The sequence below is a fragment of the Taudactylus pleione genome, unplaced genomic scaffold (genome assembly GCF_031769625.1).
Source record: "Taudactylus pleione unplaced genomic scaffold, aTauple2 ptg000188l, whole genome shotgun sequence".
NCBI lineage: Eukaryota > Metazoa > Chordata > Amphibia > Anura > Myobatrachidae > Taudactylus > Taudactylus pleione.
Window position 1 is genome coordinate 3944272 of NW_028284590.1, and position 15316 is coordinate 3959587.

A 15316-nucleotide genomic window follows, 5' to 3' on the forward strand; every position below is an offset into this window, starting at 1 on the left:
TGAATATTCCCTGCACAGTAAGTAAGACTTTGACATTTAAACTGACTTAAATCATTAGGATGCTTGACCTGGTTAAACTGCTTTTTGCTTTGGGCTCATAAATATTTTGAATCACCAGATTTAATGGATAAAATGTCTGACTCTGCACATTCTGTTAATTATATTTTACAAATATTCCAGAAAAAGATAGTTGCAAATCTAGATATTATACATAGGCCAAAATATGGCTGAGTGCCACCTTAGGAAGCAAAGTGGTGGGGGAGCGGGGATTGTGCTACGACCAATGGGAGGACGTGGGTTGGGTGAAGACGTGTCTTTGCGCCAGGGTTGCCTACCCTCCCGATTTGGGCGGGAGCCTCCCGATAATCGGGTGCAGCTCCCGCCCCCCCGGAAAGGCAGGCATGCCTCCCGGCGGCCGCCGATCCCCCGACATCCCCCCGCAATTAACACCTAACCCCCGCTGCGAGGGCAGCCAGTGACGCGATTCGCGTCATTTTGGCCCCGCCCCCTGCCTAACAATGCCTGTATTATCGGCATTGTGTAGCGGGGGCGGGGCCACAATGACGCGATCGCGTGACCCCGCCCCCGTGACGCCTACAAATGCCAGGCACCCGTCCGGACACGCCCCCTTTTTTGGCCATGCCCCCCGCTGCCCTGTCGATCTGGCTGCTCCCTCCCGGAAGGAGCAGCCAGAAAGTTGGCAACTATGCTTTGCGCAGTATGGTACCTAAAGAGTGGCGCAACATTACTAAAATGAGATAAGGTCTAACACCGGGCATCTGTTTTGCATCTTTGTTTACCGAAAATGCCTCAAAGTTGCTGCGATGCGACTAGGACGGATCAGCAAACTGTGCTGATTACTTTGATCTGTGATACTTGTATATCTGTGTGCGACTGAGTCCCCAAATCTGTATACGAAGTGCTACAATGTAGCGGCTGCAGTTTTTTTTTTCATTTCAAGGTTCGTTGTGCTTTACTCAGGTGCAGATATACAAGTGTCGCATATCAGATTAAGCACTTGCCTGGCATGGTGGCATTTTTCCTACCACAACAGGCTGTGCATTATCTGATCTGTTCGCAATAATGCGACCAGTCAGATAAACAGCGTGGACGGCTGCAGGAAGAGCATCTTCCCGCAGCTGCTGTTGTCAGAGGGACCTTCCAGTCTCTCTGCTTGCCTGCAGCCTCTCCCAGTGTCTGCCGTGCTGCTGATCACTGCTGATCGGTCAGCACAGCAGTGGCCCTCCACTCAGCGGCTGCAGAAACTAGTGGCCACTGGGAAATATAAATTAACACCACCCCAATACCCACTAAAGTGTACCTGGTGCCTGAAGCCACTGTGAAAAGGGAAGTCGTGATGTTCCGATGTTTTTTAAAAATGTTTTTTTTTTTTTTTTTAAATGAATTCATTTTGAATGTTCTTCACCTAATTCACTAGTCACATCGCCTGACGCTAGCTGAGTTGCGCGGGACCTGGCGGCTCACTAATCCTGGGCTACTCGCGCTGCCTGGTGTATTGAGGCTAGATGTATGAGGACACATCTGTATTTGAAAGGCTTACACTCACATTGCAGGTAAATTAATGAACGTGTGTTCTTAAACTGCTTTTATGCTTTTATTAGCTGTACTAAATGAAAATCTCTGACAATGGTCTTGGGATTGATTTGGGTTATGATTTTATTAATCCACTAACAAGTTTTAACTAAGCAACAATTTAAAAGTAACATTCTGCTTTTTAAATGTTTCTGGGTTCCTATTTCATTTGGCCCGCCCCCATCATGGAAACTGTCGCAAATTGCCACTCTTAGAGTAGGGGGCGGGACTAAATGACACATTTTCACCTCATTTAGTCCCACTCCTCCATACAGAGCCTCGATTCCCGACTATTATGCCTCAATTCTAGTCAATTATCTCCCTATCCTGCCCACTTCACTAGGAAACTCTTCTGGGGGGCTACCTGAAAATTTGGGAGCCTCCCGCAACCTCCGGGAAAGTAGGTAAGGATGCCACAAAGCTGATCGGTTGCTATGGGCATACTTACCTACTTTTTTCCATTCCGGGAGCAGCCTCGAGAGCTGCCGCTAGAGGCCGGTTGTGGTGCGGGGCCGAACTGATGACACAATTAGGCCCTGCCCCTTTTCCGTAAAAGTCCATGGTTTGCAGACACGCAAGGAGGGGGCGGAGTGAAATGACCCAAATCGCCCCGCTTAGCCTCACCCCCTTCTCGCGAACCTGCAAATTACCCATCAAATCTCCCCATCCTTCCTGCTTTACTAGGAAGTGTGCAGAAGGCGGAAGATCTGCCTACACTTCTGGGGGTGCGGGGGGGGGCTACCCAAAAAATTGGAAGCCATCCGCAACTTCCGGGAGTTTAGGCAAGTATGGCTATGGGCAACCTCTACTTGCCCACTTCTCCACTCTTTGGAGAAGTTTGATACATTTCCCCCAATATAACCAAAACTATCAAACACAAAATATACAAATGCCAGCGCATCCCCGTGTGCTGTTCCACCGAGGAAAACCTGGTCTCCCAAATGAATGTGATTATCTCAATGTGACTCAAACATAGAAACAAGATAGAGAATCCTTCTTCAGGGTCTAGTGGGAATTGAGACGGCATCATTTAAAATCCTAAAGAAGTACATTGAGGAAGGCCTCTAAATTTGGGAAAATTGAAGTTTGTGGGTAAAAGTTTTTCTTGTGAATATTAAGGTCTGGGAGGGTCATAATAACACTTAGCATCTTCACATGAGGATAATTTGTATTTGAGGTACTATAAAAGCAAAATCCAGGTGGAGGAAGATAAAGCCGTTACACCTGGACGTGCAGTGCTTAAAAATAAATAAATACAATCTAATTAGGAAACTCTACATGGCCTGACACCCATTTAGGGCCTGATTCAGAGATGTGTTCTGATTTTTGCCCAGTTGAGTGGTTATCGGTGAACTTCGCATGTGAAAGCATCAAAATGCTCATGCTTCAAGCCCCTGCTGCGTTCCCGCACGCATACCTTCAGGGATCACAGCAAGGCACAGTTTGGGGGAGGAAACGACGGAGTGGTCAGTAAAACGCAAATGGGTCGGTGCTGTTTTGGGGGCGGGTGGCAGCAGGCGCCTGAGATCCCCTATTCACATAAGATGGCTCCAGTGTCTCAGTCCAGGTGCCTTTTCTGTGTGACCATAGATTCATTGCATGGAAAATTATTGGAGAACCTGAGTATGGGCTGTGAATGTGTACGTAGCTGCAGTACTGTTTGCAATGGCTCTGGTGGGCGTATTAGCACTGTTAGGGGAGGGCGCTATTTTACATACAATCGCACCTCCGCAGCTCACTAAATTGCAGCTGCAATTGCAACACCGTGCGTCTCTGAATCAGGCCCTTAGTTCAGTAAAGCAGAGCATCCACTATACAATTATCTGTCCAATCTGGCTGGTTGGAATGAAAACCTGGTAATGTATGGGAGCAAATGACAGTTGATCATATGGTTTTAAACACCGAAAAAAGGACAAAAAAAGTTGTTTAAATTGGTTAAATTTGTGTGTTTTAACCAATTTGTCTGAACGACCATTTTTGGCTATTTTCCAGTGTTTGTGAGCAAATGGACGATTGTCATTTGCTACCATACATTACCAGGTTTTCATTCCAACCAGCCAGATTGGACAGATATCTGACAGGAAATTGTATGGTGGATGCCCAGCATTACTGCAATCTCATATTGGGGGAGATGTACTAAGCCTTGGAAAGAGATAAAGTGGAGAGAGATAAAGTACCAACCAATCAGCTCCAAACTGTCATTTTACAAGCCTTTCAAACCTCTGCGTAAGACTACAGTACATGGGCCTGCTGGCGAGCGCTCACTCTGAATCAGGGCGCTCGCTAAGCTGTGGGTGACCACCCACAGCTTTTGCGAGCGGCCAGGAGCAATTATCGCGACCATCGGGCTTGCGTGGAGACCCTGTGGTAGGGTCTCATCTCTCGCAAGCCCGAGTGTACTCCCTGCTCTAATAGAGCAGGAAGTCCACTACTGACATCACAAGTGATGTCAGTAGGGCCGCCCACAAACGCCAGGCGTTCCTAAGGGAATGCCTGCGTTTGTGCAGCCACCCCCCCTCCCCGCCTACAAAACGGGCGAGCTGTCACTCAACATCGACAGCCGCCCCGTCTTGTAGTGAGCGACGGAGCTGGACGGGTCTCACGCGTGCGCACGCTGGAGGCGGCATATGTGCAGAGGGGGACCATCGACCCGCTTGCGAGCGGGTCTGAATCAGGCCCCATATTCTCTGTAAAACACTGCGGAATATGTGTGCGCTATATAAATAACTGGTAATAATAATAATATGCCACATTGTTGCTTGTTCAGATCATTTTGCTTGTTTATTAACTTGTTTCAAATTCTGTTTTTCTTCAAAGTGCATAAAAAAACATACAAGCTATACAGTCTACATATAGGTCTTTCTGCTGTTTACAATATATTTAATATGTTTATAATATATTACAGTTTGTTACTGTTGTGCATTACAGCTATTCCTTCCACAAAGAATTGTTCTAGTTTAGATGTTACCATTATTTCCTGCTATCTCTCTACATGTTACCGTAGCACATCTGGTTTGATGAACCCCAGGCCAGGCTCACCATTATACCGAAAACAATTACCAGTCTGCTGCACATTCGGGTCTCCTAATTGACCCTATTGGTCAGTGTCTCTCAGTTTATTTGCAGTAAATCTTTTTTGGTCTGTGGTTTTTTACTGTTCGCTGCAGGCTCCAGACTTCAAGCTAAAAAAAGTGTCAGATGAAAGAGAAGACCTAAAATTGAAAACAAAGTCTGTGAAAATTACGACTGGCATTACAGAAATGTGGATTAATGTTACTCCTGACTTGGTCGCTGTTGTTCTCATTTTAGGCTGACAGAATAAATTGAGAAGTTAAAAGCATTTGCTCCTATAGGTTGAATTGATCTCATCCGGCTATCTATTATCTGGCCAATTTTTTAACCAGTTTTGTGCCCCCCCCCCCCAACATAAAATCGTTCCGATGCCCCAGAGGGGAGGTGATGCTGATTGGGGTCTATTGCCACTAGGAAGTGGGAGGAATGTTACAGTGGGGGCCTATGGACATGGGGAAATGGGATGCAAGACACCCTCTAGGCATTTTATTTTCAATAAAATATTTAAATACATTTTTATTGTAGCTGCAACTTTTTAATTTAAAACTCTTCTTTGGACAAGTTTGGCCTCCCCGAGACTGCTCTCATGTCCACCTCTAAATGGGATTATGAGGGAGGTAGTTAGGAGGTTAATGATTATAAATGTAGTGGATTATGTAGGCATGAAGTTGGAAGGGGAATGAGGTGTATTAATTTGGTTAATTATGGTGAATATGATTGTTACTATAAAGCTGAAGGAGTAAATTATTCATGCAGAGAGGATGATATTGTGACATTCACAAAAATTCCCTATTGTGGTGGTTATGAAGCTTTGTGTACTGTATGGTAGTCACTGGGATGCTTTATGTACTGTATGGTGGTCACTGGGATGCGCTATGTATTGTATGGTGATCACTGGGTTTCTCTGTGTGGTAGGGCAATCACTGGGTACAATGAGTACAGTCAGCTAAAGAGTTCAATCCATTTTTAGCCAATCAGAGACGGACAACTAGTACTGCTGGAAGTCATCCTCATTGCATCTCCTGATAGGTGTATCTGCATCCAGTTTTAATTTCAAGTTATGCAATTCTGTGCTGTATATGTCCTACACATTTTTCCCACCCCATCTCCTCTGTTCCACTTCTCTAGTCATAAGTATAGGATGTACCTAAAGCTGCATATGACATGTGTACATTTATCTTGTACATAGACACAGTAAGAAAATTTTTTTGTTTTTCACAGTTAAAGCACTCAAATAAAAGAGAATAGAGTTAAGGTGCCTACACACTATGCGATGTGCTCACAATGCGATATCGTGAGAAATTTTCCTTGAACTGTCCCCAGCAGCTCCCCGGCACTCCAGGACACGATGTGTCACAATATCTATCGTGCACGATCTAAAGATTTGCCGATCTTTAGATCGTACAGGATAGCAGACAGATGCTTACACGTATCAGGGATATCCGTGATGCATGCATCTGTCTGCAAGAAAAGAAACACAGATGCACGGATGGGATCAGTGAGACCCGTCCCTGCTGCTGTGTTCAAAAAATTAAAACCATTGTAAAAAAAATCCAAAATAACTGCTTGGCCTCTCCACCAAAAGAGCAGCCAGCCCCGGGCTTTAGTGACCCAGTGCTGGTTATGCAAAATATGGGGGACAAATGACGTAGGGGCCACCCGCACTTAAGCACAACCAGAACCAGGCTAGTCAGAACCAGCCCTGATTGTGCAAAATATGGGGGACAAACGACGTAGGGGTCCCCCATACTTTGAGCAACCAGCACTGGGATCTGATCTGGTTCTGGAAATACAGAGTAAAAAAATTAGTCGGGTCCCCCTGTATTATCCAGAACCAGCACCAGACTTTTTCTAGTGGGGGGCTAATGCCACAGCCAAGGGAGCCCTTTTACCGGCCCCTCCAACCAAAGCATTAACCCTGACAGCTAGTCAGCCCATGCCGGGGATCCCTGTGGAGCTGGTGACCCCCCAATAAAGGAGTCCCCCACTCCAGGGCTAGTGTCGGACTGAGCATGAAGGGCCCACTGGGGGAATGCAGTGATAGGGGCCCATGCTTAGGGGTGTGGCCAGCCTCCAGACCAGCTAAGGGGACCAGCCTCCACTGAGGCTTGGCTAACCATTAGACAGTGCATGGACTGGTCCCCTTAAAAAATTCTATATATATATTATATAGTGTAACATATGTATAGTTCAAGTGCACGGTCTTAAACCTGATCCCTAGAGGAAGGGGTGGGCCCTCAGGCTGTGGGGCCCACCGTTGGATTCCCCTGTACCCCTGTGGGCCAGTCTGACCCTATCCAGGGCACCCGAGGCCTAGGCTGATAGCCCGGGGCTATCCCAAGCACCCCTGGAGCGGTTGTGTAGTGCATTTGCTAAGAGTAAAAATATTGTCTTTTGCTATGGAACAACAGATCCCAACAAGCCTCTCCCGCATGCTGGTACTTGGAGAACCACAAGTACCAGCATTCGGGGCATTACGGGCCCACTGGTATCTGTAGTTCCACAGAAAAAGCAATATTAAAATAAACACAGGACACACACACCGTACAAAGTATAAGTTTATTAAACATACATGCACAAACACATGTACACACACATGTACACATACTCACCTATGTATCCCTGTAGCCATATGTCCTCTTCTCCATGTAGAGAATCCATAGAGTACCTGTAAAAAAAATATCCATACTCAACGTCTCCTATGCGAAGTTCGGGTCCTCTTCGGTCCAGAGTAGGCATCCCCGGACTTGGCAAAATAAAAACCTAATTTTGCAGACCCACGTACTTGGACGGTACTTCCTATCGGCGGAATTTTGCCATGGAAACCCCGCCGCTGAGCGCTCATTTGCTCAAAGACTCAAGTCTTCCGCCTCTCAGCCAATGAACGGTTCCCACCATTGACTTTAACGGAAGGCTTCTTGGCAGGTTTAAGGTGGAAATTTAAAGCAGCACTGCCATTAAATGTAAAGCCTGACAGCTTTACACTTATTATTAGTGCCGTTTTAAATGCTGTGTGCTTGTGTGTGTGTGTGTGTGCCGGGCCGGCTCTTGGGGTGTTTGAACCAGTGCGGTCGAACAGGGGTGCCACCCCATAGAGGGCGCAACCCTCCCAACATCCCGATTTCAGTGGGACAGCACTGTCCCGCTGTTCCACCCATGGGCCGAAGTGTCCCGCGAGTGGTCTGGTTGGGAGGTTGGGCTCCCCCTACGACGCAGCTGTGCAGAGGTGTCCAGACTCCATAGTAGCTGAATGGATACTGCGCGCATGTGCGTGGCATCCATTCAGTACCGGGAAAGGGATGGGGGAAGCTCAGCTAATGACGAAGTGCTGGGCTCGCTCCCAGCCTGACATTACATGGGAGGCGTGCCATTCGGGCATGCCCCCAAGTATCTTCACTTAGGGGGATGTGGCCCCCTTAAAATCCTGCGTTTGCCACTGCCTACATTAAGAGAATTTTTTACACAACTGAACAGAGTGAACATACTATAACTGTGTGTGGCACTACTTATTAATGGTTTGGTATAGGTGTGGGCGTAATAAAGTGTACATATGTGTGTGCTTTTTATAGTATCTTTTCTTAACCTTCGGTGAACTAGGGACCTCATTCAGAGCCGCTCGCAGAATGCGAGCGCTCGCTCTGAATGAGGGCAGTCGCTTCCTTTTTAAAATCCGGCCTCCTGTCCGCTCGCTAAGCTGTGGGTGACCACCCACAGCATTAGCGAGTGACCAGGTGATGGTTGGGATGGTCGACCATCGGGGCTTGCGACGAGCCCCTTGGGGTCGGGTCTCATCTCCAGCAAGCCCCAGGTAGCTTCCTGCTCTAACAGAGCAGGAAACTACCTACTGACATCACTGCTGATGTCAGTAGGGCCACCTACAAACGGCAGGCGTTCTTTCAGGAATGCCTCCGTTTGTCCAGCCACCCCCCCTCCCTGCCAACAAAACGGGGTGAGCTGTCGATCAACATCGACAGCCACCCCTTTTGTAGCACGCCCCAGAGCGAGTGAACTTGTCACTTGCTCCGGAGCTAGCGCACTCGCACTGCGGCCGCTGCACGTGCGCAGGGCCTCACCATCGACCCGCTTGCGAGCGCATAGGCACTTGTGAGCGGGTCTGATTGAGGTCCTAGGTGGGATGTGACAAACTTCTATAATTTTTTTTTTAAAGTACTGCGCGCAAGTTGCCGTTTTTTGGTGAAGCTGGAGTTGCGACGTTGCCAGTTTGTGTAGTGAAAGCGGTTTAGTGTGGCGAGCACTAACGCAACGAGTACACGTGTGTAAAGTGCACGTACTCCCCATCCCACTCTAACACAAGGGTTCGATCAATATCTTGTTAAATTACTCTCTCAAGACAGAAAATCAGTTCAGCTGAAGACCACCACCTACAAATGTCTGAAGTCTTCGGTCACCCTGGGAGATGGGAGAGGGGCTGATTCGCTATAGTTGTTCTGCCCCAAATGGCCAGATGTGTGTCAAAATTACTTCCAAATTAAGTATTGTTATCTTTTATTTATATGACACCACAAAATATCTGTAGCCCCATACAAACAAAATTACAAAAATACACGCAATCAATTCAATATAGCAAGCTTAAAGCAGACAGTGATATAAAGGTAACTAAGACAGCTAATACCATGACAAAGGATCATGGCTGCTGACTATCGGGAGGATGGCACTGGAGACAAGGATAATACAGAGTGAGAACCAAGAGCATGCAGTGGGCGTAATTAGGGACTTCAAAGCTCGGGGCAATTTTAAGAATGGCGCCCCCCACCTCCACCACCACCACCATACAGCAAAATATATTTTGCGGGCCTCCAGTGCATGACATAAAATGGGCATGGTCACATACCGGAAGGGGCGTGGCTACTGACTATGAGGCGTACCAACATGACACGCCACCCATTTCTCATCACTCTGGGAATATTCCTTTCCATTCAGTATGCACCTTACCTATACAGTGGTTTCTCACAATGTGGAACCTCTGAAGAAATGTATCCTCCCTGGGACGACGGCGTCTTCAGTCAATATTCACTATTCATGTAGGTCACATGGTCCGGAAGATGCCTGTTTGTGTATTAACAAGGTCATCATCATACAACAGCTTTTCTACCAGACTCGTTCTCCATGTGTAACTTCCTTCCCCCTGTGTCTCAGAGCCACACCATCATCTTACTGCATCGTCTCTTATCCACACCATCATCTCCCTACCGCGTTGTCTCAGCACACCATCACCTCCCCCTGCGTCATCTCTCAGCACACCATCTCCTCCCCCTGCGTCATCTCTCAGCACACCATCACTGCCCCCCACGTTGTCTCTCAACACACCATCACATCCCCCCGTGCTGTCCACCAGCACACCATCTACTCCCCCACGCATCATCTCTCAGTCACACATCATCTCCCCCCGTATCGTCTGTCAGCACACCATCACCCCCCCGTGTCATCTCTCATCACACAGACACACAGTGACACAGATATACACACACACTGACATAGATACACACTGACACAGATTCACAAACACTGACATAGATACACACACTGACATATACTGTATACACACACACTGACACATATGCACACACTGACACACACACACTGACACATATGCACACACTGACACATATGCACCCACTGACACACACACACTGACATATATACACACACACACTGACACATATGCACACACTGACACACACACACTGACATACTGTATATAATAGGGATGTGCGCCGGACCATTTTTGCCGGATTTGGATTTGGTTCTAATTCATCGTCTGGCTTTGGAATTGGATTTGGATTTGCCAAACTGCGGTGACTGGCTTTGGATTTGGATTTTTTTTTACAAAAAATTTACAAAAAAAGCTAAAATCACATAAATTGGTCCTTTTTTTCTTCTTAGAGTATCACTAACCTCAATAACATTAATTTCCAGTCATTTACAGTAAATTTAGACCACCTCACAGCTTATAATATTGTTTTCAACATTATTGGCCAAAGGTTGCAGTGAGCTGACTGGTTACTAAGCGACAAAGCAGCGGCACATACACCACAATTTAAAGCACATCTATGAAACATTGCCACACAGCAGTGGCAGAAATGAACAGTAGTGCACCCACCCAGTGGAGTACGGCCAGCAGAATCACAGTACTTGCTTACAAAGTGGGCTACGGCCTAAGGAGTCACAGTGCACAATCTTATTCACATTACACCACACATAGTGCCCCTGATTCACATTACACCATAAAGTAGTGTCTCTTATTTATGTTACGACACAGTAGTGCCCCTTTTACACAATGCCCACAGTAGTGCCCCTTTTACACAATGCCCACAGTAGTGACCCTTTTACACAATGCCCACAGTAGTGACCCTTTTACACAATGCCCACAGTAGTAATGCCCCTTATACAATGCCCACAGTAGTAGTGCCACTTATACAATGCCCCCAGCAGTGGTGTCCCCTATGCAGTCCCCTTTGTAGTAGGGCCTCCTATGCAGTGCCCCCAGTAGTAGTATGCCCCCAGTAGTATGCCCCCCAGTAGCAGTGCCCCATTAGCAGGCCCCCAGTAGTAGTGCCCCCATTAGTAGGCCCCCAGTAGTAGTGCCCCCGTTAGCATGCCCCAAGTAGTATGCCTCCCAGTAGCAGTGCCCCCATTAACATGCCCCCAGTAGTAGTGCCCCCATTAACATGCCCCCAGTAGTGGTATGCCCCCCGTTTGCAGGCCCCCAGTAGTAGTATGCCCCCCCTTAGCAGGCCCCAAGTAGTAGTATGCTCCCCTTAGCAGGCCCCCAGTAGTAGTATGCCCCCCCTTAGCAGTAGTAGTATGCCCCCCTTAACAGGCCCCCAGTAGTAGTAGTGCCCCCCCCTTAGTAGGCCCCCAGTAGTAGTAGTGCCCCCATTAGCAGGCCCCCAGTAGTAGTGCTCCCATTAGCAGGCCCGCAGTAGTAGTGCCCCCATTAGTGGTATGCCCCCCGTTTGCAGGCCCCCAGTAGTAGTATGCCCCCCCCTTAGCAGGCCCCCAGTAGTAATATGTTCCCCTTAGGAGGCCCCCAGTAGTAGTATGCCCCCCCTTAGCAGTAGTAGAATGCCCCCCTTAACAGGCCCCCAGTAGTAGTATGCCCCCCTTAGCAGGCCCCCTGTAGTAGTAGTGCCCCCATTAGCAGGCCCCCACTAGTAGTGTTCCCATTAGCAGGCCCCCAGTAGTAGTGCCCCCATTAGCATGCCCCAAGTAGTATGTCCCCCAGTAGTATGCCCCCCAGTAGCAGTGCCCCCATTAACATGGCCCCAGTAGTGGTATGCCCCCCATTTGCAGGCCCCCAATAGTAGTATGCCCCCCTTAGCAGGCCCCCAGTAGTAGTATGCCCCCCCTTAGCAGGCCCCCAGTAGTAGTATGCCCCCACTTAACAGGCCCCCAGTACTAGTAGTGCCCCCCTTAGCAGGCCCCAGTAGTAGTAGTGCCCCCATTAGCAGGCCCCCAGTAGTAGCATGCCCCACCTCAGCAAGCCCTCAGTAGTAGTACGCCCCACACTAGCAGGCCCCCAGTAGTAGTATGCCCCCCATTAGCAGGCCCCCAGTAGTAGTATGCCCCCCAGTAATGCCCCCTTACACACACACACACACATAAAAAAAAGTACCTGAATCCACGCTCCCGCGGCCGTCCGCTCTGGTCTGCTGTATAATGTGCGGAGGGAGCCGGAAGACGGAGCTCATGAGTGAGCTCCAATCGGCTCCCTCCGTGCAGCAGCCAATGAGAGTCTGTGTGACTCTCATTGGCTGCTATTACAAACACACAGCTGCCGCTGGCGGCTGTGTGTTTGATCTGTGTAGGGCAGACCGCTATCACAGTGGTCTGCCCTACACTAGAGGAGCCCTAACGTCGAATTCTCTCACGAGAATCCGACATCAGGAGGCTGCGGCTCGGCCTCGAACGTTGATCCGAGTCAGGCGGGGAACACCCTTAGCAGTAGGGCCCCCTATGCAGTGCCCCCAGTAGTAGTATGCCCCCCATTAGCATGCCCCCAGTAGTATGCCCCCCAGTAGCAGTGCCCCATTAGCAGGCCCCCAGTAGTAGTGCCCCCATTTGCAGGCCTCCAGTAATAGTGCCCCCGTTAGCATGCCCCAAGTAGTATGCTCCCCAGTAGCATTGCCCCCATTAACATGCCCCCAGTAGTATTGCCCCCATTAACATGCCCCCAGTAGTAGTGCCCCCATTAACATGCCCCAAGTAGTATGTCCCCCAGTAGTATGCCTCCCAGTAGTAGTGCCCCCATTAACATGCCCCCAGTAGTAGTGCCCCCATTAACATGGCCCCAGTAGTGGTATGCCCCCCATTTGCAGGCCCCCAATAGTAGTATGCCCCCCTTACCAGGCCCCCAGTAGTAGTATGCCCCCCCTTAGCAGGCCCCCAGTAGTAGTATGCCCCCCTTAACAGGCCCCCAGTAGTAGTAGTGCCCCCCCTTAGCAAGCTCCCAGTAGTAGTAGTGCCCCCATTAGCAGGCCCCCAGTAGTAGTGCTCCCATTAGCAGGCCCCCAGTAGTAGTGCCCCCATTAGCATGCCCCCAGTAGTGGTATGCCCCCCGTTTGCAGGCCCCCAGTAGTAGTATGCCCCCCCCACCCTTAGCAGGTCCCCAGTAGTAGTATGCTCCCCTTAGCAGGCCACCAGTAGAAGTATGCCACCCCTTAGCAGTAGTAGTATGCCCCCCTTAACAGGCCCCCAGTAGTAGTAGTGCCCCCCCTTAGCAGGCCCCCAGTAGTAGTAGTGCACCCATTAGCAGGCCCCCAGTAGTAGTGCTCCCATTAGCAGGCCCCCAGTAGTAGTGCCCCCATTAGCATGCCCCAAGTAGTATGTCCCCCAGTAGTATGCCCCCCCAGTAGCAGTGCCCCCATTAACATGGCCCCAGTAGTGGTATGCCCCCCATTTGCAGGCCCCCAATAGTAGTATGTCCCCTTAGTAGTCCCCCAGTAGTAGTCTGCCCCCCCTTAGCAGGCCCCCAGTAGTAGTATGCCCCCCCTTAGCAGGTCCCCAGTAGTAGTATGCCTCCACTTAACAGGCCCCCAGTACTAGTAGTGCCCCCCTTAGCAGGCCCCCAGTAGTAGTAGTGCCCCCATTAGCAGGCCCCCAGTAGTAGCATGCCCCACCTCAGCAAGCCCTCAGTAGTAGTACGCCCCACACTAGCAGGTCCTCAGTAGTTGTAGTATGCCCCCCATTAGCAGGCCCCCAGTAGTAGTATGCCCCCCAGTAATGCCCCCTTACACACACACACACACACACACACATAAAAAAAAAAAACGTACCTGAATCCCCGCTCCCGCGGCCGTCCGCTCTGGTCCCTCTGCGGAGGGAGCCGGAAGACGGAGCTCATGAGTGAGCTCCAACCGGCTCCCTCCGTGCAGCAGCCAATGAGAGTCTGTGTGACTCTCATTGGCTGCTATTACAAACACACAGCTGCAGCTGGCGGCTGTGTGTTTGATCTGTGTAGGGCAGACCGCTATCACAGTGGTCTGCCCTACACTCACGAGAATTCGACATCAGGAGGCTGCGGCTCGGCCTCGAACGTTGATCCGAGTCAGGCGGGGAACACCCTATGCAGTCCCCTTAGTAGTAGGGCCCCCTATGCAGTGCCCCCAGTAGTATTATGCCCCCATTAGCATGCCCCCAGTAGTATGCCCCCCAGTAGCAGTGCCCCATTAGCAGGCCCCCAGTAGTAGTGCCCCCATTAGCAGGCCCCCAGTAGTAGTGCCCCCGTTAGCATGCCCCAAGTAGTATGCCCCCCAGTAGCATTGCCTCATTAACATGCCCCCAGTAGTATTGCCCCCATTAACATGCCCCCAGTAGTAGTGCCCCCATTAACATGCCCCCAGTAGTGGTATGCCCCCCGTTTGCAGGCCCCCAGTAGTAGTATGCCCCCCCTTAGCAGGCCCCCAGTAGTAGTATGCCCCCCTTAGCAGGCCCCCAGTAGTAGTATGCCCCCCCTTAGCAGGCCTCCAGTAGTAGTATGCCCCCCTTAGCAGGCCCCCAGTAGTAGTATGCCCCCCCTTAGCAGGCCCCCAGTAGTAGTAGTGCCCCCCCTTAGCAGGCCCCCAGTAGTAGTAGTGCCCCCATTAGCAGGCCCCCAGTAGTAGTGCTCCCATTAGCAGGCCCCCAGTAGTAGTGCCCCCATTAGCATGCCCCAAGTAGTATGTCCCCCAGTAGAATGCCTCCCAGTAGCAGTGCCCCCATTAACATGCCCCCAGTAGTAGTGCCCCCATTAACATGGCCCCAGTAGTGGTATGCCCCCCATTTGCAGGCCCCCAATAGTAGTATGCCCCCCTTAGCAGGCCCCCAGTAGTTGTATGCCCCCCCTTAGCAGGGCCCCAGTAGTAGTATGCCCCCCCTTAGCAGGCCCCCAGTACTAGTAGTGCCCCCCCTTAGCAGGCCCCCAGTAGTAGTAGTGCCCCCATTACAGGCCCTCAGTAGTAGTACGCCCCACACTAGCAGGCCCCCAGTAGTAGTATGCCCCCCATTAGCAGGCCCCCAGTAGTAGTATGCCCCCCTGTAATGCCCCCTTACACACACACTCACATAAAAAAAACTTACTTGAATCCCCGCTCCTGCGGCCGTCCGCCCTGCTCTGCTGTATAACGTGCGGAGGGAGCCGGAAAAGACGGAG

General features: G+C 50.1%; 1 protein-coding gene across 1 annotated transcript in view; it reads left to right on the forward strand.

The window, feature by feature from the left end:
• Positions 1-15316, forward strand: part of ZNF804A (zinc finger protein 804A) — a 249640-nt gene that overhangs the window by 119700 nt on the left and 114624 nt on the right. The window lies entirely within an intron of this gene.